The 25,601-nt window shown below is 36.9% G+C and overlaps 1 pseudogene; it reads left to right on the top strand.

Annotated features, from left to right (window-relative positions):
- The first annotated feature begins 24,469 nt into the window (after positions 1-24,469).
- On the top strand, positions 24,470-25,160 carry LOC114515186 (annotated as a pseudogene).
- Positions 25,161-25,601: the final 441 nt, after the last annotated feature.

Genomic DNA, 25,601 nt, shown 5'->3' with positions numbered 1-25,601 from the left:
GTTTGGGCGGCATCGTAGGGCTTGAAATCAATTCAAACTTTTACAAAAATTTCTCAAAAACACAACACTGCAGAGCAACTCTATGCACAGCGATCAGACGTCAATGTGAAGTGGACAAGGAGAGATGCTGAACATATGGGCACAGTGTGGGAGAGCAAACAGACCAATGCTACAGTCACTGAGCCAATCAGCACCCAGGATACAGAACACAGTGCTGTGGTTGGTTGCCTTCCATTCCATCAGCCAATAGTGTGCTGTGTACAATCTCACATTGGCAAACTTGAGCAAGCGGTAGTGGCATACTGCATTTCCATTGTGTACAGTATGGTATTCATCCACTGATGAAATATATACTGTATTTTATTTCGATTTAATATACTTTTAATGTGTTTGAATTAACATTTTTAAAATTTTTAGATTGCTTTAATTTTTTAGGCAAAAATAATTAAAATCATAAATATTATATAAATACTTATATACCACAAAATCCTGCATAGGGCAAAAACTCCACGACACAGAATTATATGTATTTTTTTAAAAAAACCCACGATACAGTGAAGCCACAGTAAGTGAACCGCAATATAGTGAGGGATGACTGTATTCTAAACTCTGTGGCCATGAAGCAGTTTCCTTTCTGATTCTTATAACATGACATGCATGTTTCATTGATCATTTCAATTACCTAGTAAACAGATTTACAGAGAATCACTATATGCCAGGATCTTAGGTAAGCTCCCCACTGCCAGTGTGGAACACCCTCCTCACTTTTGTATCATTTATATATCATATGTATATCAAACTCCAGATTAGTTCTTACCCAGGCATTGTTCTCAGTTATTCTGCGAACAATGGGAGATGGGAGAAAGATAGTTTGGCTTGGAAAGGGAATAACTGATGTTAGCTGTTACATGAAGATTGGCATGAAGATATGAGGGAGCTGGTCATGGAAATGAAAAAAAAAGTGTTCAAATAATTGGTTGACTAATTATCTCCAGAGAGAGGAAGTGAATGTTTGGCAACAGGGTCCCAGAGAGACTGGCACTTCACACTAGATTCTTTTGTACCTTTCAAATTTTGTTTCTAGTATGTATTACTACTTTAAAAATAAAAAGTAATGATTTATTAAATGAGGATCTCTCTAAAAATTAAAGAACAGATGGAATTGAAAGAAGTAAGACCACAAAATTAAAAAGAAGAGATACTAAGCTCTAGAGGAGTTGGGGTGGAAGTTTCCCAGTAGCCACTTCTCTGTCTTTTCCATGGACTACATGCCAGACCCATCACTCTGCATGTTGAAAACTATGGTTGTTGATATGGTTTTGTAGGAATGTGTTGATTTTCTGGTTCAAACTTGGTATCTTTGCACCAGCAACTTACACGTTTGAAGTACCATCAGTAGAAATCTACACTTCTAAACATCCAGACATAGAATTTCCTGACAATTTGTTTTATAAAGAAAAAAGAGAATGGCTAGCAAGAGGCCTATGGCAGTGCTCATAATTTAAAGTCATGGAGAGAATGAGAATTTTTTGAAAGCTAGATATAATTTGGTTTTGTCATATATTACATGGCTCTTTTTTAGTATTTGCAGGCAGATTGAGCTTTCAATAATACATTATTTAGTCCTAATTTGAAATAGGTGTGGTGGGGATCTGTGAGCACTCATGAACGGAATTGTTCAGTGAGTTGCTGAAACTGTGCCATACTAAAACACAAGAATCTAAGTCCAGTTGCATGTAAAGCATCCTATTAAGCACTTGGGAAGATGGACCATACTTGATACATAACATTCAACAGTTCTGCCAGCATGAAACACATAATCTCTATGTAGATAAAGGAGTTTGGTGACCCTTCATGGAGAAATTTGGGAAAAGCAAAACTACCAAAGGTTGTTTTCTTAACTATGAAAGTAAGAACGGGAGTAGGGGGGAGAAAACTGTACTTGAACAATGATTGAAATAAAAAAAAATTAATGTAGTGTTGTTGAAGAAAAAAAAAAGAAAGATATGTATATAGATATCCTAGAAATTTGGAAAAAGAACAATAAAAAGTGAAAGTCAAGAGAAATTATTTAATGGTGGATACAGAGAAGAATGCATTTACTTTTACACATCTCTACATTCATTTAGTGCATTTTATTGGGTTAATTTGATTATGCATTTAAGAAGTATAATCAGTATGTACAGTAAGTTTTCACTTAACTTCATTGATAGGCTCTGTAATGTTAAGTAAAGTGATGCATAACAAAACCAATTTTATTACAGGCTATTAGACACAAGTAAGAATTGAGTTCCTACAATGTCCTATCAATGTTATAACAAAACAACACTGAACAAAATGATAATATTCAAGGATGTGTTGTATATGGTCTCTGTTATTCTCCTGCTTATTAAGTAGTAGGAACCAGTACATATAAGTTGATTGATTAAAGAATAAATGGACAATATCTTTATAATTCCACTATTTATGTAACATTATATAGCCTGTAAATAGTACATGGGCATTATCTCACTTTTTTTTTCAAAAATGTGCTCTGTGAATAGGGCAGATAAACTCTCCTCACCTCATATTTGAAAAAACCATGGTTCAGAGGGGTGCACTATGGCTGGCTGAATCAGACTGGAACACAAATAAAGATTTCCTGCTCCACTCTCCATTGCTTTAATGACTAATACATGTTACTCTGACTGTGTTCATTTAGAATTGTTCTACTCCTCTAGGTTTACTATTAGAGCCTAACTTAGTAAACTACTAGCCTTAAATGGACATCTTCCATTATTGTGGGGAAGGTAAGATAATATACCAATATAAATATACTAAAGATTATTCCAGAATGCAGAGCATTTTAAGTGTAGAGCCCCAGAGGAGATGGGATGAAATGGCTGTTCCCTCTTCACCTTTTGTTACCCTGTCCTCTCAGTTGTCTCAAAATTACCACACTGAGTGTAACAGCACATTCAAATTTCTTTAATGAAGAGATGGCATGTGGTTGAGGAATCTGGGAAGGTTTCCTAGAAATGACATCTGAGATGGTCTATGAGGGAATAGGTAGGATCTGACAGGTGGTGATCCAGGAAGAAAGAAATGCTAGGTGCAAGAATGGAAGCAAAAGAAACAAAAGTAGGAAGAGGGAAAGTGTGAAGTCTGTTTGAGGAAGAGGGAGCTCTCTTGTCTGACTAGTCTAACACATGTGTAAGGGAGAAGTGTAGGGAGACAAATTGAGACCAGATATGTTAGAAGCTTTTTCTATGACTAATTCATTAAAAATGAAAGGTCCTGTCCCTAAACTGCAAATGAGGCTGACTAGAACATCTATTGCAGTTTTTTGCCTTTGTTCCCAGACCATTGACTTCCCAATTTCCTTATTTTTCATTCAGTTTTGCACTTTAGTTTTCCATCCCCCACATCCATACTCACTGTATTCTCCAACATTGGACTTCTCTTCTACCATTGACCTCTTCCTCCCTTGACCACATTTGATCATATGTCAGGTAACCTAACCCTTTGCCTTCTTCCTCAACCATGATCCTTCCTCCCACCATTGCTTCTTGAAGGTGGAAACAGCTGTGACTTCCACCCAACTCCTACACTGTCCTCCCAAGCCCACTCACAGCATGTGACAGAAAAGGGCATTGAATGCTAGGTACAAGAGTTTGACTTGAATAAAATGAATAGTTACTCATTTAAATATGAGGCAATTAACCAAGAAACACTGCCATGAATCTAGAATGCTCTGCTACTGAGAATCAAAGTAATCTTACACATGGTTTAAAATAAAACCTATCCAACATTTGTCTGAGAAAATTTTATTTTACTTGACTGTGATGAGACTTGTAAAGTCAATTTATAGGAATAGAAATATTCAGTTAACACAACTCTGTTTTTTATCCTAGCTGCAAGAATAAAAATTAAGTTAAAATAATTTTTATTTTGTCCTGCCAAGATCATCCACCATCTCCTCCCTCCCAAAAAGGAAAATCTCAAAAAAGAAAAAGAAAAGGAGAGTGTGAATTGGAGGTGGGAATGGGATTCTCATGGTTGGGCAAAAGGAAATATTTGTGCTATTTCTGTGAGCTGGACATTTCAAGGAGACCCAAATGTGGATCAGTTCCCTCAAACAAATGATCTAGGGGACAGGCGTTGATGAAAACAAGGCTGTGCTCCAAGGCTGAGGAGTATTTTTAGATCATGAGGAAGAAGGGTTTTTTTATTTGAAGGAAAGGATGGTAATGTCATCCAAAACCCTAGTCCTGTGCAGAAACTGTGACTTGGCATGACTCAAGAATCATACTTCAAAAGGAATGCAGCCAAAGGCCAAGTTTCAAGACACCAAAGGCTGTGGAGACCCAGTTGTTCTGCTTGTTTATCTGAAAAACTTGACAGAAAAATTTTGAGTGGATTTCTCATTCTTTGTCCCTTTTATTAAGTGTCAATGAACACAGCACATGCTCAGTCTTGATTGCCTTGTAGGAGACTCAAGGCTACATCCTTTTTCTCCTTTGAGCAATAAAACCAAAAATTACTATTGAAATCCCCAAGATGTATCATATCCTTAGGGGAAAATATTAGCTGGCCAATCTTGAACAGCCCTCAAAGTAAAAGTTATATGAAGAAATAAAGGATTGAAGATTAGGTGCCTCTATGTGTACATACATGGTGTGGGATGTGTTTAGGTGTGCCCAGCACATGTGTATGTGGTGATTAGGAAAAAGTGCCCCATGCAATTAGGAGAAAGGCAGAAATGAGAGAACTACCCATTTTTCTTGGGTGCTTTAGACTCATCATGGGTTAGCTGAGTATTGAGATCAAGCCTCCCCCCTAAGGTCTTACTAGAAAAAAAATTAGTGTAAGTTAGCATTCATGAAAATCAGTAACTTAGATGAAATAAGGAAATTGCACTTCTGGAAACTGTCTTCAATTAAATCTCGTGATGTTGTTTGAGCTACTCAGGACTTGTGAGCAAAGGCTTATAAACAATAGTCTTCTTTAAAATACTGCTTTTAATCATCTCTGGTATTGGCTTTATGGGGAAGTTCTTTCAAAGTTGTCATAGACCAGCTTTCCTCAAAATGTGTCCTCTGGACTTAGTTCTGCACAGCTGATGACAAAGGATTTTTTTGGTCACCTAAGCTTAGGACACACTAGATCTTATGTCCTCCTGAAGAATGACTGTGCACTTTGGTATGATGTAGGGTCTTAGTTTGTCTGACTTTATTGTTCTAGGTTTTTCACATACTTACTTAGTCATGGGACTTTTTTCTTTCCTTTCTGTACTTACACCATAATAACAAATGCAGGAAAGCATTAACACAATGTATAGCTGTCTCTTAACTGTATTTTTCTGTGCATGCTTCATTAAGTACATCATTGGTAATCAAAGTGAAGTCTGTGTGGACAGGTTGTTCTGGTATCACCCAGGAGCTTATTAAAAATGCAGATTTGGAGCCCTGGCTGGTGTAGCTCAGTGGATGGAGCTCGGGCTGGGAACCAAAGTGCCCCAGGTTCGATTCCCAGCCAGGGTACATGCCTGGGTTGCAGGCCATAACCCCCAGCAACTGCACATTGATGTCTCTCTCTCTCTCTCTCTCTCTCTCTCTCTCTCTCTCTCTCTCTCTCTCCCCCCCTTCCCTCTCTAAAAATAAATAAATAAAATCTTTAAAAAAATGCAGATTTGGGGGCCCCACCTGAGGTTTACTGTATTAGAATTTCTGCATATGGGGCCCAGGAAACTATGTTTTCAGAAGCTCACCATGTGACTTTTATTCATACTAAAGAGAAGTCCTGATGTAGCTGTTTAGTCAGAACTAAGGCCAACAATTACATTTCTTAGATGATAATCAATCCATCAAAAATTATGGATTCTATCCTTGGTTTTTAAGTCTGCACCCAACCAATCCAAACTTAATTTACTTTTATACACAGCCCTACATACTGCTTACTCTCTTACATGCATAATCCATTTCACTGCCACTATGCCTTGCTAGTCTTTGTGGCATAGACCCTTCTCAGAATAATGTTTTTAATTGCACACAATGAAACTTGTAATATTTTAAAAGGGAATGAAATACAATTATTAATATATTTTAAAAATTGTCTTAATAAAAAAGTAAGAATAGTGCATTTCACATAAGACCTAGAGGCAGATCTGTAACTGTTATACTTTCAAAGTGGTGATGCCTATAAATAATATTTAAAATATCTACGAGTACTGAGGTATGATTTGAAAATACCCATAATTCTTTTGGTGAAAAGTCAGTTACTGCTACACTACTGGGGTTTGTCATCCATGTCAAATTTAAAGGAAATGGACTGACTTTAGGTTAATTTTCCCTGAATAATTTCCCAATTTCCAGCTACCAGTATAAACACTGTTCATTTTTCAGGACCCAGCAGATTTCTCCACCTATTCCAGCCTCCACTGAGATTTTACATTTCTGGAGACTTTGTGTCCACATAATAATAACACCCAGCAAAACATTTCAATTGTTTATAAAATTTTGACTTTTTATATTTTATTGTTCCTATTTCATTGTGGGTTTTATGGAAGTAGAGACTGGACTTGCATTCATTTTGAAACTCTCTGATCAATGCAACCAACATAGTGATGGTCATACCATACTCCATTAACTTTCAACCTTGGACAGACATCAGATACTGGCAGATGCTTGGGTCCTATGCCCTATGTTGGTGGTTGTCAAAATGTGGTCCTCAATATCACCTGGGAACTTGTAACAAATGCAAATTGTTAAACCCTATCCCAAATCTGCATCAGAAACTCTGGGGGTAGGGGGAACACTAATGTACGATTTTGATATGCTCTAAAATTTGAGCATCACTGTCCTAGGGATTCTGATTCAGAAAGTATGGGGTAGAATTCAGAAAATATGGAGAGAGTACCATTATCCAGGAAACTCTATCAGGTCAGGGGTACGGTCTAGTTTTGCTTACCTTTCTATTTCCAGTGCCTGTCTCAGTGCCTGACATGTGGTCAGGACTCAAAAATATTTGTCAAATAAAAAAAATGAGACTTTTGAGGCTCACTTCTTAAGTAATGTCTCAGCATCTGCTGACTTTTACAGGAATTAGGTGCACAAGCCATTTGGAAGATGGATATTCCCTTTGAAGGTGCCACTTAGTACAGGGCATCAATTATTTAATAAATTACATACTGTGGCTCAGCTGTGGGGTCATTTTCAAAAACAAGCCAAAATGTCAGACTTTTAAAACCTAAAAGCCTTCACCAAGTTAAATTAAATTCTGAATTTTTTAATCAAGAGAACTTGAAATTTCTGGGGGTTTCTGATCATCCTGAGAACATTATGATGTGAGCTCTTGCACCTTGCAGAATGAAGAAGCAAAATCCTTTCTTTGACATTTCCATCTTCAAGTATAGGTAGAATAAACAAAAACTACAAAGGACTACAATTTCCAGAAGATTGTGATTTACATTCAGATAAAAGGTTGTTAAGAGAGCACACTTGGCTCTTTAAATAGCATGTCACTGACTCAGTAATCATACTATGAGCAAATAGTTGTTTAAGATGAATCAGGGAATACCGAAAAGAATGCCTACTCCAAGATCTCACAATCCAGGAGAGAAGGTGCAGCAGGAAGAGCAGGAAGAAAAAAAAAAACAGGCATATCTCCTTTTATTGTGCTTTACTTTATTGTGCTTCAGAGACATAGAATTTTGTTTACAAATTGAAGGTTTGTGGCAACCCTCCGTTGAGCAAGTCTATGGGCACCATTTCTTCAACAGGCTCAGATGATGATTAGCAGTAAATTATTTTTAGTTAAGGTATGTACATTTTTTGAGACATAATGCTATTTCATATTTAATAGGCTATAGTATAGTAAACAATTTTTATATGTACCAGGAAACCAAAAAAATTGTGTGGCTTGCTTTATTGCAATATTCTTTTTATTGTGGTGGTCTGGAATGTAACTCACATCCCTGAGGTCTGCCTTTAACTAGAATCCCTCCTTGTCTAACTATTTAGTGCCCAACCGATGTTTTTCTTTTGTATTTACCTATCTGATGTTTTTCTTTTCTATTTACCTATTCACTTATGAGTTTATTGCCTTTTCTCATCACTGGAACATAAGCTCCAAGAATCTCATTCACCGCATGTGACCAGACGTTGGGGTATTACCAGGAGCCTGGTGCATACAATAAATTTTTCTTGAACAATGTTGATGAACAAAATACAAAGTTAAACCTGTGTGTTAACACTTTTCAAATGTTAGATACCACATCATTTAGGTCTTTATTTTCATGTTCTCAGATGAGGAATCATGCTCTGGATTCATATGGTTCAAGGTTCAAGTCTTTGTTCTTTAATTTATACTGTGTGGCCTTGACCATGTTGCTTAACTTTCTCTATTTTTGCAACTAAGAACATTTATTTACTTATTTAACTCTTTAATTTTTCAATTACAGTTTACATTCAATATTATTTTGTTTTAGTTTCAGGTGTACAGCATAGTGGTTAGACAATCATATACTTTACAAGTTGATCCTCCCAGATATTTCAAGTGCCCACCTGGTACCACACATAGTTACTACAATATTATTGACTATTTTCCCTATACTGTACTTTATATCCTCATGACTATTTTGTAACTACCATTTTTTAAAAGATTTTGTTTATTTATTTTTAGAGAGAGGGGAAGGGAGGGAGAAAGAGAGAGAAACATCAATATGTGGTTGCCTCTCGCATGCCCCCTGCCTGGGGGGTCCTGGCCTGTAACCCAGGCATGCACCCTGACTGGGAATCAAACCAGAGATGCTTTGGTTTGCAGGCCAGCACTCAATCCACTGAGCCACACACCAGCCAGGGCTATAACTACCAATTTTCACTTAATCCTTTACTTTTTTTACCCAGTCCCTCAAGCTCCCATTCCTTCTGTCACCATCAGTCTGTTCTCTGTATCTATGAGTCTCTTTCCATTTTCTTTGTTCATTTATTTTGTTCTTTAGATTCCACATATAAGTGATAGCTTCTGTTGCTTTGTTCCCTGTGATATTGTGAGGACTAAAGGACAATAATGCAGATAAGGCACTTGGCACAGTGCATGGTGTTAGCTATCATGGAAATATTTTTAGCCTTGTCTTCTTCAACAAAACTTTAAAAAATATATATGTATAGCAGAACCTTATAACTGAAAACACAACTACAGGCCCCAGGTGGCAGTGTTTAAAAAACCTGGAGGGGGCTGTCACTAAGGTTCTGTGAGAAGATGGGCACTCAGCTAGCTATCCTATCTGTTGAAGGAAAAGATTACCATATATTTACATAAGATTTAAGATAAATCAATAGTTACTCTGCGTTAATCCATTTGAAGTTTAATTTCTAAGTTTCTTTATTAAGACGAACAAAGACATTTCCTATGATATTAAAAAAAATGTGTTTATATGTTGAAGGGACTATTGACTTATAACCATAAAGCTACAGTGTTTTTATAAAAAACTATATATGTTACATTACATGTTTTTCTTCTCATTGTTTGTAGAAAGCTGTGTTAGCTCCTTTAAAGTGGTACATTAAGACATTAAAGCATGATTTTACTCAACCACTTTATGATAATTACCTCACCATGACTTCCAAATATAGCTGCAATTTAAGCAATATTAAAGGATTTTAAGATTAGCAGCATAGCTAAAGGAATTCCCTCCTTGTAGCAATGTATTTTACAAGTAGATTAAAGTGGCTGAGAATAACTTTAAAACACAAGGCATGACTTGATTTACCTTAACAATATTGTTTATTATATTGAAGTAATTTTGAATTCTGTTATTATTGAGGAATCAATAATTCTAACTAAAGTATGTGTGTATATAAATATGTGTTGTGTTTATATACTCAATGCATAAGTATTTTTTAACTTTTTATTGAATTTATTGGGAGACATTGGTTAATAAAATTATATAGTTTTCAGGTATACAATTATATAATACATCATCTTGTATTGTATATGTGTTTACTACCCAAAGTAAAATCTCCTTCCATCACCATTTATTCCCCTTTACCTTCTTCTTCCTCCCCCCAGCCCACTTTCCTTCTGGTAATCACCATACAGTTGACTGTGTCTATGAGGGCTTTTTTTTTCAAATAAGTATTTTTTAGAGCTATATTTTCCTTTTTTTGCATGGGGGGGAGTATATGTGTCTTTATTTATTCATTCATTTTGTTTCCAGAAGTTTTTTTCCATTACCATTTAGTCCCTGCATATACCCTTGCGCTGCAGCAATCACCACACTGTGGTCCATTTCCATGAGCCCATTTTCCTTTTTGCTCAATCCTCCATCTCTTAGCTGTCATCCTGCTCTCTATCTATGAGTCTGTGTCTATTTTGCTTCTTAGTTCATTTTGTTCATTAGATTCCACATACAAGTCAAATCATACAGTGCTGGAGTTCAGCTCCAGCAGGTCCAGGGATTCCCAATGGATGGACGGCGTCGGTGAAGGAAAGACACGAGAGGTGCAGTTTCAAGCTCAGTGGCCAGGCATCTTTGCCAGGGCTTTTGAGTTTTTTATTTTTATACAGTTGGATGTGTACATGTGGCATATGTGAAAGCAATAAAAAAATGAGGTTTTTAAGGCATATTTGCTTTATCCTTATTCTGTAGAAAATACGAAGCAGCTCTCTATTGCATATTATTGTGTAAGCTTTAGCTCCTAATCTTTGCAACTAATAAGTAACACATTTTACCACACTATATAACACCTTAATTTCTTAAAGCTTAACTTAAGTTTGATCTATATATTCTAAAGTTGCAAGCTGGGCACGTAGCTGGGCTCAGGGCTGTCTTAGCTCACTGGCAAAGGCCACGTGGAAGTCTTTCGTGGTCAATGTGGTTAGTATCTGTCTCTCACTTCTCACTTCAGTGCCAGAACCCTGTCATCTTGTGCAAGTAATAATCTTTGTTTTGCTCAGTCTATTTGGCTGCCTGCTATCTACCTTGGTGTTGATGTATTTTTATTATTCGTTTCTATCTTAGATGTCTGACTTTTTAGGCAGTAAACACCATGGGAGTCCCAATCGCTTAAGCATTCATAGAAAAGGAGTGTATAATAATCTTTCCAATACCCATTCTTTGAACTCTCTAACCCACTTAGGAGGACACGCTGGTGGGGAGTCACTCTCCAATAAGCTGTCATTTTCTTGCTTACTTTCAAAGAACTGTATTTCTTCTGTGGAATTGCCATTTGTCCCAGTCCCATGGTAGATCACATAGACCCTAAGCATGGGCAATAATACTATGATTAAGCAGAGGAGTGCCAAGTACTTTCCCCAGCCATGTCTGCTGTGCGGACGTACGGCTCCCTCTGTGGCTGTGTCAGACAGCAGGGCTGGGTTGGCTCTCGGCAATACAGTACTTGTCTTTCTCTGACTGGCTTATTTCACTTAGCATAATGTTCTCCAGGTCCCCCAATGCTGTTGCAAAAGGTAAAATTTTCTTTTTTTTTTATAGCTGAGTATTATTCCATTGTGTAAATGTCCCATAGTTGTTTTATCTACTCATCTGCTGATGTACACTTGGGCTGCTGCTTCCAAATCTTGATGATTGTAAGTAACATTGCAATGAACATAGGAGTGCTTATGTTTTTTCAAATTACTGTTTTGGATTTCTTCAGATACATTCCCAGAAGTGGGATTGCTGAATGAAAAGGCAGATCCATTTTTTGAGGTATCTCTATACTGCTTTCCACAGTGGCTGCACCAGTCTGCATTCCCACCAACAGTTCAAAAGGGTTCCCCTTTCTCCACATCCTCGTCAGCACTTGATTTTTAATTATTGATGATAGCCATTCTGACATGTGTGAAATGATAACTCACTGTAGTTTTAATTTACATTACTCCAATTATTAGTGATTTTAAGCATCTTTTCATATGTCTATTGGCCCTCTGTATGTCCTCTTTGGATAAGTGTCTATTCGAGCCCTTTGCTCATTTCCTAATTGTTGGGGGTTTTTTTGTTTTTGTTTTGGTGTTGAGTTTTGTGAGTTCTTTATAAATTTTGGATATTCACCCATTATCAGATGTATCAGTGAATATGTTCTCCTAACTTTGGGTTGTCTTTTTTGTTTTGTTAGTGTTTTCCTTTGCTGTGCAAAAGCTTTTGAGTTTGATATAGTCCCATTTACTTTTTCTTTTGTTTCCCTTGCCTGGGGAGATATATCCAATAAAATATTACTATGAGCAATGTCCAAGATTTTGCTGCCTATGTTTTCTTCTATGATTTTTGTGGTTTCAGATCTAACATTAAATTCATTTTTAATTTATTCTTGTGTATGGTGTAAGAAGGTGGTCTAGTTTCATTTTTCTGCACATATTTGTCCAATTTTCTCAGCAGCATGTATTGAATAAACTACCTTAAGTCCATTGTATGTGCTTACATCCTCTGTCAAATATTACTTGACTATAAAGGTGTGGGCTTATTTTTGGGCTGTCTAATTTATTCCATTGATCTATATGTCTGTTTTTTTTTTGTCTGTTATTTGTCTTGTCTGTTTTTTATGCCAGTACCATACCATGCTGTTTTGATTACTATGGCCTTGTAGTATAGTTTGGCCTACTATAGTTTGGCCTTGTAGTATAGTATAGTATAGTGTAGTATAGTTTGATATTATATATCATGATTCTTCCAACTCTGTTCTTCTTTCTCAGGATTGCTGTTGCTATGTTGGGCCTTTTGTGGTTTCATATGAATTTTGAAATATTTGTTCTAGTTCTGTGAAACACATTGGAATCTTGATAGGAATTGCATTGAATCTATAGATTGCTTTGGGTAGTATGGACATTTAATAATGTTAATTCTTCCTATCCATGAACACGGTATGTACTTCCACTTATTTGTATCTTCAATTTCTTTCTTCAGTGTCTTACAATATTCCAAGGACAGGTCTTTTGCATGTTTGGTTAGGTTTATTCTTAAGTATTTTATTCTTTTTGAAGCAATTGTGAATGAGATTATTTTCTTAATTTTTCATTTCTGTTAGTTCATTATTGGCATATAAAAGTACAACTGATTTCTGGATATTTATTTTGTATCCTGCCATTTTGCTGAATTCTTTTATCAGTTCTAGTAGTTTCTTGGTGTAGTCTTTGAGATTCTCTATGTATACATTATCATGTCTTCAGCAAATAAAGACAATTTTACTTCTTATTTTCCAGTCTGGATGTCTTTTTTTTTCTTGTATGATTGCTGTGTCTAGCACTTCCAGTACTATGTTGAATAAGAGAGGTGAAAGGGGACATCCTGTCTTGTTCCCAGTCTTAATAGGAACACTTGTAGCTTTTGCCTATTAAGTATGAAGCTGGCAGTGGGTTTGTCATATATGGCCTTTATCATGTTTAAGCATATTCCCTTTATTCCCAAGATCATACACCATGATCAAGTGGGATTTATTCTGAGGATGCAAGGTTAATACAAAATTCACAAATCAATAAATGCAATTCACCACATAAACAAAATGAAGGATAAAAACCACATGATCATATCAATAGATGCAGAAAAAACATTTGATAAAATCTAGCACCTATTTATAAGAGCCATGTTTTTCTTTTTTTTTAAGGTTTTATTTGTTTATTTTTAGAGAGGGAAGGGAGGGAGAAAGAGAGAAACATCAATGTGCAGTTGCTGGGGGCCGTGGCCTGCAATTCAGGCATGTGCTTTGACTGGGAATCGAACCTGCAACACTTTGGTTTGCAGACCACACTCAATCCACTGAGCTACGCCAGCCAGGGCTGAGGGCCATGTTTTTCAAACTGCTTCTTTCCATTTCTGAGATGAGATGGACCTTTCTATGTGTTGTTCTAAAGAAGTTGCAAAGTCCCCTCTTGGTGTGTTTGAGGTGTACCTTATAGTGGCGCAGGTGCCTCAGTTGTGCCTTGGCATGCATGGATACAGTCATGAGACCTAGCAAGATAATCATTAGATATGAAACTTTCCAAGTTTCTAGTTTCCTGTCTGTAAAGTCAGGATAATATACCTGTCCTTCTTTAAGGATCAAATGCAAAGTTGTGTATACAGGGTTTTGAAATGGCAAAACACTACATGTAATACTATATGTATCTATGTATGTATGTATGTAAAGTTATTACTGCTGATGTTCTTTAATGGATTGCTTTACAGATTTAACAGGAAATGCTTATCAAGGGATTTCAGTGGATCTAGTAGTTTTTAGCTATTCACTCTCCAAACTTTAGTAACAGTGAATATGACTGGCCATTATATTTATGAGCACAAGATAGAGAGTATTCTTTCCACAGTTTAACACTGCCTTGGATTTCTTTTCTTTCTTTCCTTCTTTTTCTTTTTGTTTTTATTTTTCTTGTGAACATTTTGGAAAATGAAAATCAGTAAACACTTACTAACCCTGGATCTTGGCCAGAAGAGTCTTCTTTTTTTATTTTTATTTTTTTATTAAAAATGTATTTTACTGATTATGCTATTACAGGTGCCCATTTTCCCCCTATACTCCCCTCCACCCTGTACCACTCCTCCCACCCACATTTCCCTATCCCCCTTAGTTCAGGTTCATGGGTCATTGATGTAAGTTCTTTGACTTCTACATTTCTTATACTATTCTTGCTGCTTTTAAGATTCTCTCCTTATCTTTAATCTTGGGTAATATAATTATATGCCTTGGTGTGTACTTCCTTGGGCCCAACTTCTCTGGGACTCTGAGCTTCCTGGACTTCCTGGAAGTCTATTTCCTTTGCCAGATTGGGGAAGTTCTCCTTCATTATGTTTTCACATAAGTTTCTTCCTCTTCCTCTTCTCCTTCTGGCAACCCTATGATTCAGACACTGAAACATTTAAAGTTGTCCCAGAGGCTCTTAAGCTTCTCCTCATTTTTTCGAATTCTTGTTTCTTCATTCTGTTCTGGTTGAATGTTCAGTTCTTTCTTCTGCTCCAAACTGTTGGTCTATGCCCAGGATTCCTTCCCATCACTGTTGGTTCCCTGTACATTTTCCTTTATTTCACTTTTCATAGCCTTCACTCTTTCCTCTATTTTGCAACCATAGTCAACTATTTCTCTGAGCAACCTGATTTCCAGTGTTTTGAACTCTGAATCTGATAGGTTGGCTATCTCTTCATCGCTTAGTTGTATTTTTTTTCTGGAGCTTTGATCTGTTCTCTCATCTGGGCCTTTTCTACTTCTTCTTCTTTTTTCTTTCTTTTTTTTCTTTTTTCTTTTTTTTTTTTTTGTGGTCTGGGAGTGCCTGTTACATAGTAAGAGGTGGAGCCTTAGGTATTTGCCAAGGCAGGGCAACCTACATCACTGCATTATGGCGCTGTATGTGGGGGAGGGATCCAAGTGGGAACGATGCTGCTCACTCAGCTCTGGTCCGGCTTTCAGTCACTTCCTCCACCACCCAGAAGCAAATTGGGTCCTTCTGGTGCTGATATCCAGGTGGGTGGGTTTGTGTACATTGTAAGACTCTGTGGGTCTCTCCAATGAACTCTACTGTGAAGCTGGGAGTTTCTCCCACCACTGCAACCTCCACAGGGTTTTTCAGTCAGAGGTTTTGAGACTTTATTTCCCTGTGCTGGAATCCTGGGTTGTGTGGTCTGTCTCACTCCCCACTTTTACCTCCCAGTTTATCTATGTGCAAATGTGGGACTGCCCACTCCAACAGCCACTGTCTTGCCCAGTCCACCAGCTGCCACCTTGCCCACCCAGGTCCTCCAGCCACCGCCTTGCCCATGGTCCTCTCCATCCCACTACCTGTCTCCACCCTCCTACCAGTCTGATGAATGTTTTGTTAACTCCTTGGTTGTCAGACTTCCATACAATTTGATTTTCTGGCAGTTCTGGTTGTTTTTTGTTTTTAAACTTGTTGTCTTTCTTTTGGTTGTTCGAGAAGGCACAGTGTATCTACATATATCTCCATCTTGGCCAGAAGTCCAGAAGAATATTCTTATTGCTCCACAACTACTTCCTACTGGAGAACTGGGGCCTTAGATGGCAAAGTCTGGCAGCCACCCAGCACAAATGTCCCTTCACTTGTGACAGCTTATTGCAGACTTGATGAGCTTTTCCCCAGACTTCCGTGGCTGTGTTCATACTCCTTTCCCCCTGCTGATCACATGGTGGTAAAATTCAATTTTAACAGTAAATAATATATTGTTATGTAAGTGATAAACTTTTAAAAACTAAATATATAGAGTAAAATGTGAACATTCCCCTTTCCCCCAATCCTTCTAGCAGCAGCTGGGAATATAGCCCCCTAGATCAATTGGCATGCAGCTTTAATCAAAGAAATCATTCTGTACATTTTGCTGTACATGTCACTATATTTATTGATATAGGTATTCCATCATGTAAATATATAGATTTAACTTCTGATAAACATTTATTTCTTTCTATGTGTTGTTCCTTCTTTCTCTTTGCAATTATAGTGCTCCAGCAAACATTCTTGTACACACACACACAGATTTTTCAAGAACACTTTTATAATCTTGTTTTCTCAATTTAGTTATTTAATGTAGCTAAAATTTATTTTAATATGTAATGTGATAAAACTGTTCTTTAAAAAAAGATATTCATTAGTTCCCAAACATTTATTCAATAGTTCATCCTGTTCCTATTGGTCTAAAATGTTAAATGTATCATAAGCTAAATTTGCATGTATTCTTGCTTCTGATTCTTCCATTAACTTATTTGTCTTTCTGCAGAACTATTTGTCCCTACCAACCATACTTTTTATATCATACAGTCATTTTAATTTTATAGAATGTTTTCAAATCTGGTAGGACAGGTCTTCAAGCACCATTCTTTTTCAAAATTGTTTCATTATCCTTGTTCATATTTTCTTCTGGCTAAGCTTTAGTATTTGCTTGTCAAGTTTCATTTAAAAATTACATTGGAAACTTGAAAAAATTAACAAACAGTAAAATTGACTTTTGTAGAACACAGAGTTCCATTAGTTTTGACACATGTATAGATTTGTCTAGGCATCACAGCAATCAGGATACAGGAGAGTTTCATCACCCCAAACTCCCTCGCTCTACCTCCTTGTTGTCACACCCTCCTCCAGCTCTGGCAACCACTGCCTGTTCTCTGCCACCAGAGTTTTATAGTTTCCAGAATGTTATATAAATGGAATCATATGGTTTTCAGCCTTCTGAGACTGTTCTTTCACTCAGCATGATGCCTTGAAAGTCATCCAAGTTCTTAAGTTTGTCCTTTTTATTAAGTGATATTCCATTGTATGGGTGTACTACAGCTTATTTATTCTCCCCTGTAAAAGACATTTAGGCTGTTTGCAGTTCAGGGCCATGTGAATAAAGATATCTTAAACACTCATGTACAGATTTTTGTGTGAACATAAGTTTTTATTTTTCTTGGATAAACACCAAGAAGTGGAATCACTGGGTTGTACTGTGAGTCTGTGTTTAACTTTGTGAAAAGCTTCCTGTTTTCCAGAGTGGCAGTACTATTTTGCAATCCTACAAGCAATGTATGAGAGTTCCAATTCCTTCTTATTCTCTCCAGTACTTGGTATTTTTGGCACTTTTTATTTCAGTTCTGATTAGTGTAAGGTGGTGTCTCATCATGATTTTAGTTTGGTTTCCCTAATGGTTAATGATGCTGAATGTCTCTCATGTGCTTATTTCCCATTCTTATATCCTCTTTGGTGAAGTATCTGTTTAAATCTCTTGCCCATTTTAAAAATGGATTGTTTCTGTACTATTAAGTCTTGAGAGTTCTTTATATATTCTGGATACAAATCCTTTATAACAGGGATGGCTTCATGAAAATGTGACCTGTGCAGTCACAGTAAGTCCCATGCTTAAAAGGGTCCCAAACTTCATTTAATGTTCTTCTGTCACGGTCTTGAAATTGTTAATTTTCAGTCTGTATTGAGCCCCCAAAATAATGTAGCTTGTCTTGTTTGTTGGATATGTTATTTACAAATATTTTTCTCAGTCTGTAGTTGGCCTTTTCATTCTCCTAACAGTGTAGAAGTTTTACACTTTGATAAAGTCCAGTCTGTTATCTGTTTTTTCTTTGGTGAATTGTGCTTTTGGTGTCATGTCCAAGAACTCTGATTACAAAAATTTTCTATTCTGTTATCCTGTAAATGTGTTATAGTTTTATGTCTTATATTAAGTTAAAAATTAACTGAAAATTAATTTTTATAGTATAGAGGTTTAAGTTTTATATTGGAAATTCCATTGGCAATATATTTAATTTATAGATTAACTATGTCTTTACAATGTAGTGTCTTTATATCCAGGAACATGATAATTTTTTCAATTTATTCAAGTCTTCTTTCATATCCTATAAAATTTTATAGTTTTATTCATATACATCTTGCTCATTTTAGTATTTTAGTTTATTCCTACATATTTTGTAGTTTTGTTGCTATGTGAATAGTAGCAAAAAGTAGATTTTTCATTATATTTATTAATTCATTATAATTGACTAATATAGTTGAAAAGAAAACTGTTGTTTCATGTGTTGATCTTAATAAGTGTCATAACTACTTATGAAAGGGTCTGACTAATTGCTTCAGCAGGTTTCCAAAGAGAAAACTTTTTCCTCCTCACTCCCTTTACATAGGGAAAGCCCTATGTAAACTAGGGGTGGGAGTGGAGTGAGTGTTGGTCCTGCAGATTCTGCTGAAATGACAGATACTGACCACTGCTGAGGGTAGGGTACTGACCCCTTGCTGCAAGGTACTTAGTACCGTTGTTCTCAGCTGTGGATATAAAGAACTAATTGCATCAGACAAATAATAAACATATTTTATTAGTTTATATTTATTCAGCTCAAGTAATGGACTAGTTAAATGACACTTACTTTTAACAATGTGTTTTATTTTTCTTATGTAACAAGAAATATGGAGACATTCTGGGGACCACTCTGTGTGGTTTCAAAGATTGCAGCCCCTCAAGACCAGTCTCTGAAAGGGGCTAGTAAGTCTCCCTGGAAAACCAGATAATGCAGATGGCAGACATGACCCAACTCTAACACCAAGGGTTCCTGTGGGAATCAGGCCTGATAAATACATTGTACCCTTTGAAGCTTGCTTTGCTTTAGGTTGTATGACTCTGTTGATACAAACCAGATGTTTAACTTCAATGTATAAGGAATAAATTCCTTACCTCATGAAACAGTCTTAAAGACCCTTTGGCATTAGCAGGACTAATAGACCTTGACCTATGACAAATCTCTGTGTTCCTTCAATTGTTATCTGTAGATAATACCTGTTTTTCCATGACTATAGACTTTGACATTGATTGATGAGCTATGTGTGTGTGATGTGTACACCTACACATACCATTCCCAATAAAAGCCATTTGGGAGAAGGGCTCAGGACATTCTCCACTAGAGGGAATTGCCACCCCCTTTCCCACCAGAAGATTGTATTTAGGACAACTCATTTCTCACCACAGCAGAGGGGAGGAATTCTGCAGGACAGAGTTCCTACCACAGAGATAGGCCATTGCTGGTGTTGGTTCAGTTTCAATATTTGGGAACCAGAATTCTTTTCTTTTAAACTTTTTTCAAAATAAACTTTTTATTTTGGAATAATTTTAGGTTCACAGGAAAATGGCAAAGAAAGTACAAAGAGTTCTCATATACATTTTACCCAGTTTCTTGTAATGTTAACATCTTACATATTAAAGTACATTTGTCATAAGTGGGAAATTAATATTGGTATACTAACTACTGTTAAGTAAACTACAGACTTCATTGGAATTTCATCAATTTTCCCATATGTCTGCTCTGTTCCAGAATCTCATCCAGGGAACAATATGTCTTCATGTCTCCTTAGCCTCCTCATAGCTGTAACAGTTTATCAGTCTCCACTTTTTCATACCTGTTTTTCATGGCCTTACATTTTGTGAAGAGGACTTAATGGTCATGTATTTTTGTAGAATGTTCCTCAATATGGTTTTTGTCACCCACTTTCCCAGCAGCCCCCACTGGGTGATTTTGAAGCAAGTTATAGACATCACATTAATCTACAAATATTTCAGCATGGATCACAAAAGATAAGGACTCCTAGAAAAATAGCCACAGTACAATTAGCAGTCATAAAAATATAACTATGATTTCAAAGCTATTCAGTTTTCCCATTCTGCTCTTCCTGATGTGTGGTTCTTTATTCTTACTGTGTAATGATTGCAAGAGACCTTTTCTGGCTTTGGCCATTGCAGCTAAATTTAAGGCCAGACACTGAGAGGCAAAGCAGCAAGAAATCAGAGACTTTCCTAGATCTCTCCTCCCTTCATTCATACTAATAGACTTCAAAATATGTTTCAGTGGCCAAACCTGTGCAACGTGGCTACCACAAATAATGGGGGAAGTTGGAAAAGATAGTTTTTGACTTTCCAACCTCTATAATAGAGAATGACATGAAATAACAAGGTTCGGAGTAGACACTAAGTAAGCTAACACATAGTATCTTTCACAATAATTTTGGGAGAAAACAGATTTCACTTGTCACCTATCTCCATTCTGTGAAAGTAATCATAAGGACTGCGCAAGGACAGAGTGGGATTGGCAGCAATAATAGCTGAGCAGCTGAGCCATGGCAGTGCTAACGCTTGCCCTGCTGTTGGCTTGATGACACTGTAAGCCTGAGACACAGCTGAGCCTATTAGTTGAGGCTGAGGCCCCAACTGTACATGCTGGAGCCTTTTGAGGCTGAGCCAAGCAGCTATTTTAATTTGTCTTCAAACTACTGAAAGAAGTGGCTGTTAAAGAACATCATTTCATAGGACATAAAATTGTGACAGTCCTAAATTACTCCATAGACTGAGTTTGTACCTAGAGCACTAGGAAAGTAGGGAGTCTATGAGAAAAGTTTCATTTTGATGACTTTAACAAGAATTTTACAAAATAAAACAGTTAGAAAGAAACTATATAATTTTTGATGAATCAAAGATGTATCATTATTTTATGTATTTGTAGGAAAGAAAATATGCTGTCAATAAACTCTAACATGCCATTTATTCTAAGGCACATCCTGACTTCAGAATGTTAAAACGTAGGGAAATGTGTCTTATGATTGATGAAATATGGTATTTTTATTATATTATACAAGTAAATTTTGTATTCATCTATGTAACGACTACCTAGATTATGATGTAAAACATTTTCACCATCCCAGAAAGTTTTCTTATGACCTCTGCAACCAATCCTGACCACAAATGTGGCTGCTTTTTTATTTTTTATTTTTCACCACTAGTTTTGTTTGTTTTGGGACTTCATGTAAGTGGAATCCTTCAGATTGTAATCCCTGTGTCTGGCTTCTTAAATCAGCATAATGTATTTGAGATTTATCCACCTATGAAAAAACATAACAGTTTATCCATTCTCTTGTTTATGTCCATTTGGGTTCTTTCTATTTTTTTTTAACTTTTATAGATTAAGCTTCTCTGAGCATCTGTGTAAAAGTATTTCTATGTTGGACTTGTATTTTCATTTATTTTGGTTACATACCTAGAGTGGAATTACTAGATTGTAGGATGGTATATTTTTAACTTTATAATAAACTGCCAAACAGTTTTTCAAAGTGGTTTTACCACTTAAATGCCCATCTCTCAGGTATGAGACCTCCAATTTATCCATATCCTCACCAACATTAAAAATTGTTAGTCTTTTAAATTTTAGTTATCTGGTAGGTATGAGGAAGTACCTCATTGTGGTTTTAATGTGAATTTCCCTGATGACTACTCATGTTGAGTATATTTCCATATGCTTATAGGCCTCTTGGGTATCTTCTCTTGGGAAGTTCTCATTCAAATCTTTTTTCTTTTTTAAAATTGAGTTATTCGTTTTCTTATTGACTTTTAAGAATTCTTCATATATTCTGGATACTGAGTTCTTTTTTCAGACATACATTCTGCATGGAACAATCGCTTACATGAAGGAAAACCATTAGAGCTGATGCAACTGTGAAACTAAAGTCAAACTAATATTCACTGAATGACTGTGTGACCAGATACTAGGCTCTTCACATCCAATATTTCCCCTAATCCTCACCAGGCAGCAAGAGACTTATTTTCTTGACTTTTGCCCTATGATCCTGGAGCCCAGAAAAGTTCAGTAAATTGCTTGATGCTGCCCAATCTGTAAGGGTGGAGCCAGAATTCAGAAAGGACTGCGTGAATCCTTCCCCTTAAAAGGAGCAAGCTTATATTGGGTAGCCTCTATTTCCCCTTTTACCTTGATATATATGGGGGACATTTAGTGTTTTCAATGCTTGGTCCTCTAGAATCTTTTTCTGTCCCTGAGTTAGGGTTAGCATTCATAGAATCACATTATGGGCAATGGTGGATTTATAAAAATGGCAATGATCCAGGGTAAGCAGAGTCAAGAAAAAATATAGGAAGAGGATTCTGAAGCAAGTTGAAAAGACAGTTTGTAAGCAGCAAGTACTGGGGCAGAAGGCCAAGATGGAAGAGCAAGTCCAAGCCAGGTGGGAAGGTGGAAGCCAGCAGGGCTCCAAAGGCTAGAGGGCAAGACAGAGCAGGGCTAGAAAGTCAGTGGGGAGAGACAGATGTTCAAGGATAAAAGGACCATGGAGTTGTCAGAAGCCTCCTTAAAACACACTTTTCCTGCTTTATCAGGACCAACTATAAGCACCCCCAAACATGACTTGTCCCAGATCTAGACTTTCAAGCTCTGCTTCAGTTCAAGCATTTGCTGTACAAAGCAGGTCCCATCAACATGGATGATCTTTTAAGTCTACAGCCCTGGCTTTTTAACCCACCTGTTAGTTGTCAACAGATAGAAATGCAAATCAAACTGATGCAACAAACAAAAAATGTATTGGTTCATATTATTGAGAAACTCCAGGGAGCGAATCTGGCTTCTGACAAGGCTCAGTTTTGGGATTCAAATGCTGTCTCCAGACATATCTCTTCTTCTCCATTTCATGGCTGGGCTTGTCCCTGTGGTGTCTTCTTACATAGGCAGTTGTCCCTCTATGGTGAGAAAGGTGGTGAGTGGTAGCTCTTTCTCGCTGCCCTTCTGGTTAGAGAGCTCAGAGGAAAAAGAAAACCCTTTGCAGGAGTCCCAGTTCTAATTCTGATTAGCCTGGCTCATGTCATATTTTCATCCTAAAGTAATATTGCCTGATAAAATATAGGATTACCACTTAAATCTTAATTTCAGATAAACAAAGAATAATTTTTAAGTATAATTAGGTCTCATGCAATATTTTTGACATACTTATATAAGACAATCTTTTATTTCTCTGAAATTAAAACTTAAGTGAGCATTCCATGTTTTTACGTGGTAAACTCAGCAAAGTTTACTTGGTAATGCTGTTCCTACCCCAGTCATTTGTGACCAAAGAACTTGGAGCTGAGTTAGACACTGAATCATGGGGACCAGGAATGGGGGAGGGCTAGTTGTTTAAACAGATTCTGGGCACACACAAAAAAACTGTGTCCACTATACCTTTCTGGCCCGCACTGCCAGTTGTGTGCAGACTTTGCCAGAACACCCATCTCATGTTAGAACGGAGATCATCTTCATCTTTACTTTAGTGAGTTTTTTTTCTTGGTTTTGGTTTTTTCAAAACTGCCGATTGCTAACAATTGCCACCATTCCTCTGGTCCTTAGGTACAGAATTTTAAAGCTGGGTGTTCTTCATGTCTTGATTCACCTTTGGTACCTATATGCATAGTTTGAAAGCCCAGCAGCTACCTCTCCCCATCTCACCAAATGGAGTCCTATGTTGTATTGTCTGATTCAGTTCCAGTCTAGCCTGGCTCAGAGGGGATCAGACCAGTACCCTCAGTGTCAGCAGGAACCTGGGGATTTGCATGCAGCACATTTGTTGGTGAGAGCAATCACTCAAGGATTTAAAATAATTCTAAATGTTATTATTTTGTAAAATAATATACAGTATCATAGGAACAAAATTTGCACCTTAGCTAGAGGAGGGGAACTGAATTCAAGGAGTTTTTCTATTTGTCAAAATTACTGTTCACAGCAGTTTTTTAAATCATTTTGTCTTATTCTCACCTGTGTTCCTCAAACATGCGTATGCATAGCTGGTAACTTTCAGAAGACATTATTTTATGTCTGAGTATGTCATTTAATAACATTGGCAACTCTTCCTTCAATATGATCAGAATTCTTGGGAAACTGGGTTTTCTCACTTGGAAAAGTCTGTGTGACATATGCTGAAGGACCAGGTTTTATATGGAAAAGTCCTTTTCCTCTGGGGGCTATTGTATTTCAATAATCTCCCATGTCTTCTTCTGCAGCAGTCACTTAAGAAATTGGTTGACCTTTAAAAGAAATGTCTCAGTAATTTTCCTCTGGCTTACGTTTGGCAATCAAAGCAAATAAAATTGAGAGCTAGGGAAACACTGATCACCCTTTGAGTTCTTTGGTTTATGTTCAGAGGCAGTATAGGACTCTGAAGCTTCATATTAGTCTATGGACATGTGCTCTGACAAAAAACAAATAACAAAATATAGGTGACATCCTGTCTCAGCACTGTCTGGCTGGTGCGTCTGGTGAGGTTAGGACAGCATGAGCTCTGTGCTAGGTGTTTGTGTGGCCCTGCATGGGGCTGAGGAAAAGACTAAAGATTGGATTGTAGGAAAAGAAAAACAGAAGCAATGTTTCAAAGGCCTGTATTACAGGTGTTTCATCAATTTGTAAGACATGAGTCTGAAACAGTAAGCAGCTTGGTCCTTAAAAGAGCTCTGAACTGTTTGCAGTTACTTGGGTGAGTGGGTCGTGACTCTGTCATGAGACAAGCAGAAGGGAAAAACCCAGTCACGATATTCTTTCTAGCCACAAATGAGATATGAAAATCAGGAGAAAAGGAAACATACCAAATGGGGGTTGTCGGTCAAAAGGCAACGTGGCACAGAATTTCAGTCTTCCAGGCCTCAGAGATATGGCATATCAGTATGTGAAAAAGGGGTCTCAAATTTATGTGGAAGGGAAAGTAGACTATGGTGAATACATGGATAAAAATAATGTGAGGCAGCAAGCAACAACAATCATAGCTGATAACATCATATTTTTAAGTGACCAGACAAAGGAGAAGGTATAGAGTGGATCGTTCTTCTCTGGCCAGCACTTGGTACAGTTACTTTTCCAAATCATGTATAGTCTTTATAGTTCTAAAGACAGTAATTAAAATATTCTTTTATATAAGAAAAATATAGGTGACAAAGATGGAAAAGAAAATAGACGAACATCAAGAAAAATGACATTCTGAATTTTGAACTCAGAGAACTAGTCCCTTATCTGTGTTCCAGGAATAATAGAAAATGACATATTTCAAATACAAATTAATTCTTTCCTAGAGTTAAATTATAATAACTGTGCAACCCTTTTATATGTGAAGAAAACAATCCCCTCTCTCCCTGATCTTCCATTGAAAACAGTGGGACAATTGATTCTGCCTACCGATTAATCTGAAAATACAGACTCTTAAATGTGTGGAACCCAAATTTAGAGCTTCTTGTAAAGATCAAATATTTAAAGGAAGTATAATCCATTAAGGATTTTCCTTGGGAAAATAATGGTTAAAAGCTCAGACAACTCTAATTAGCTAAGTACAATAATCATGGGTGAAATGTTACATTAGAACCG

This window comes from Phyllostomus discolor, chromosome 8, assembly GCF_004126475.2.
Source record: "Phyllostomus discolor isolate MPI-MPIP mPhyDis1 chromosome 8, mPhyDis1.pri.v3, whole genome shotgun sequence".
In the NCBI taxonomy this organism is placed as follows: Eukaryota; Metazoa; Chordata; class Mammalia; order Chiroptera; family Phyllostomidae; genus Phyllostomus; species Phyllostomus discolor.
Note: the sequence above shows the minus strand (reverse complement) of the source record. Positions and strands in the feature narration are given on the sequence as shown.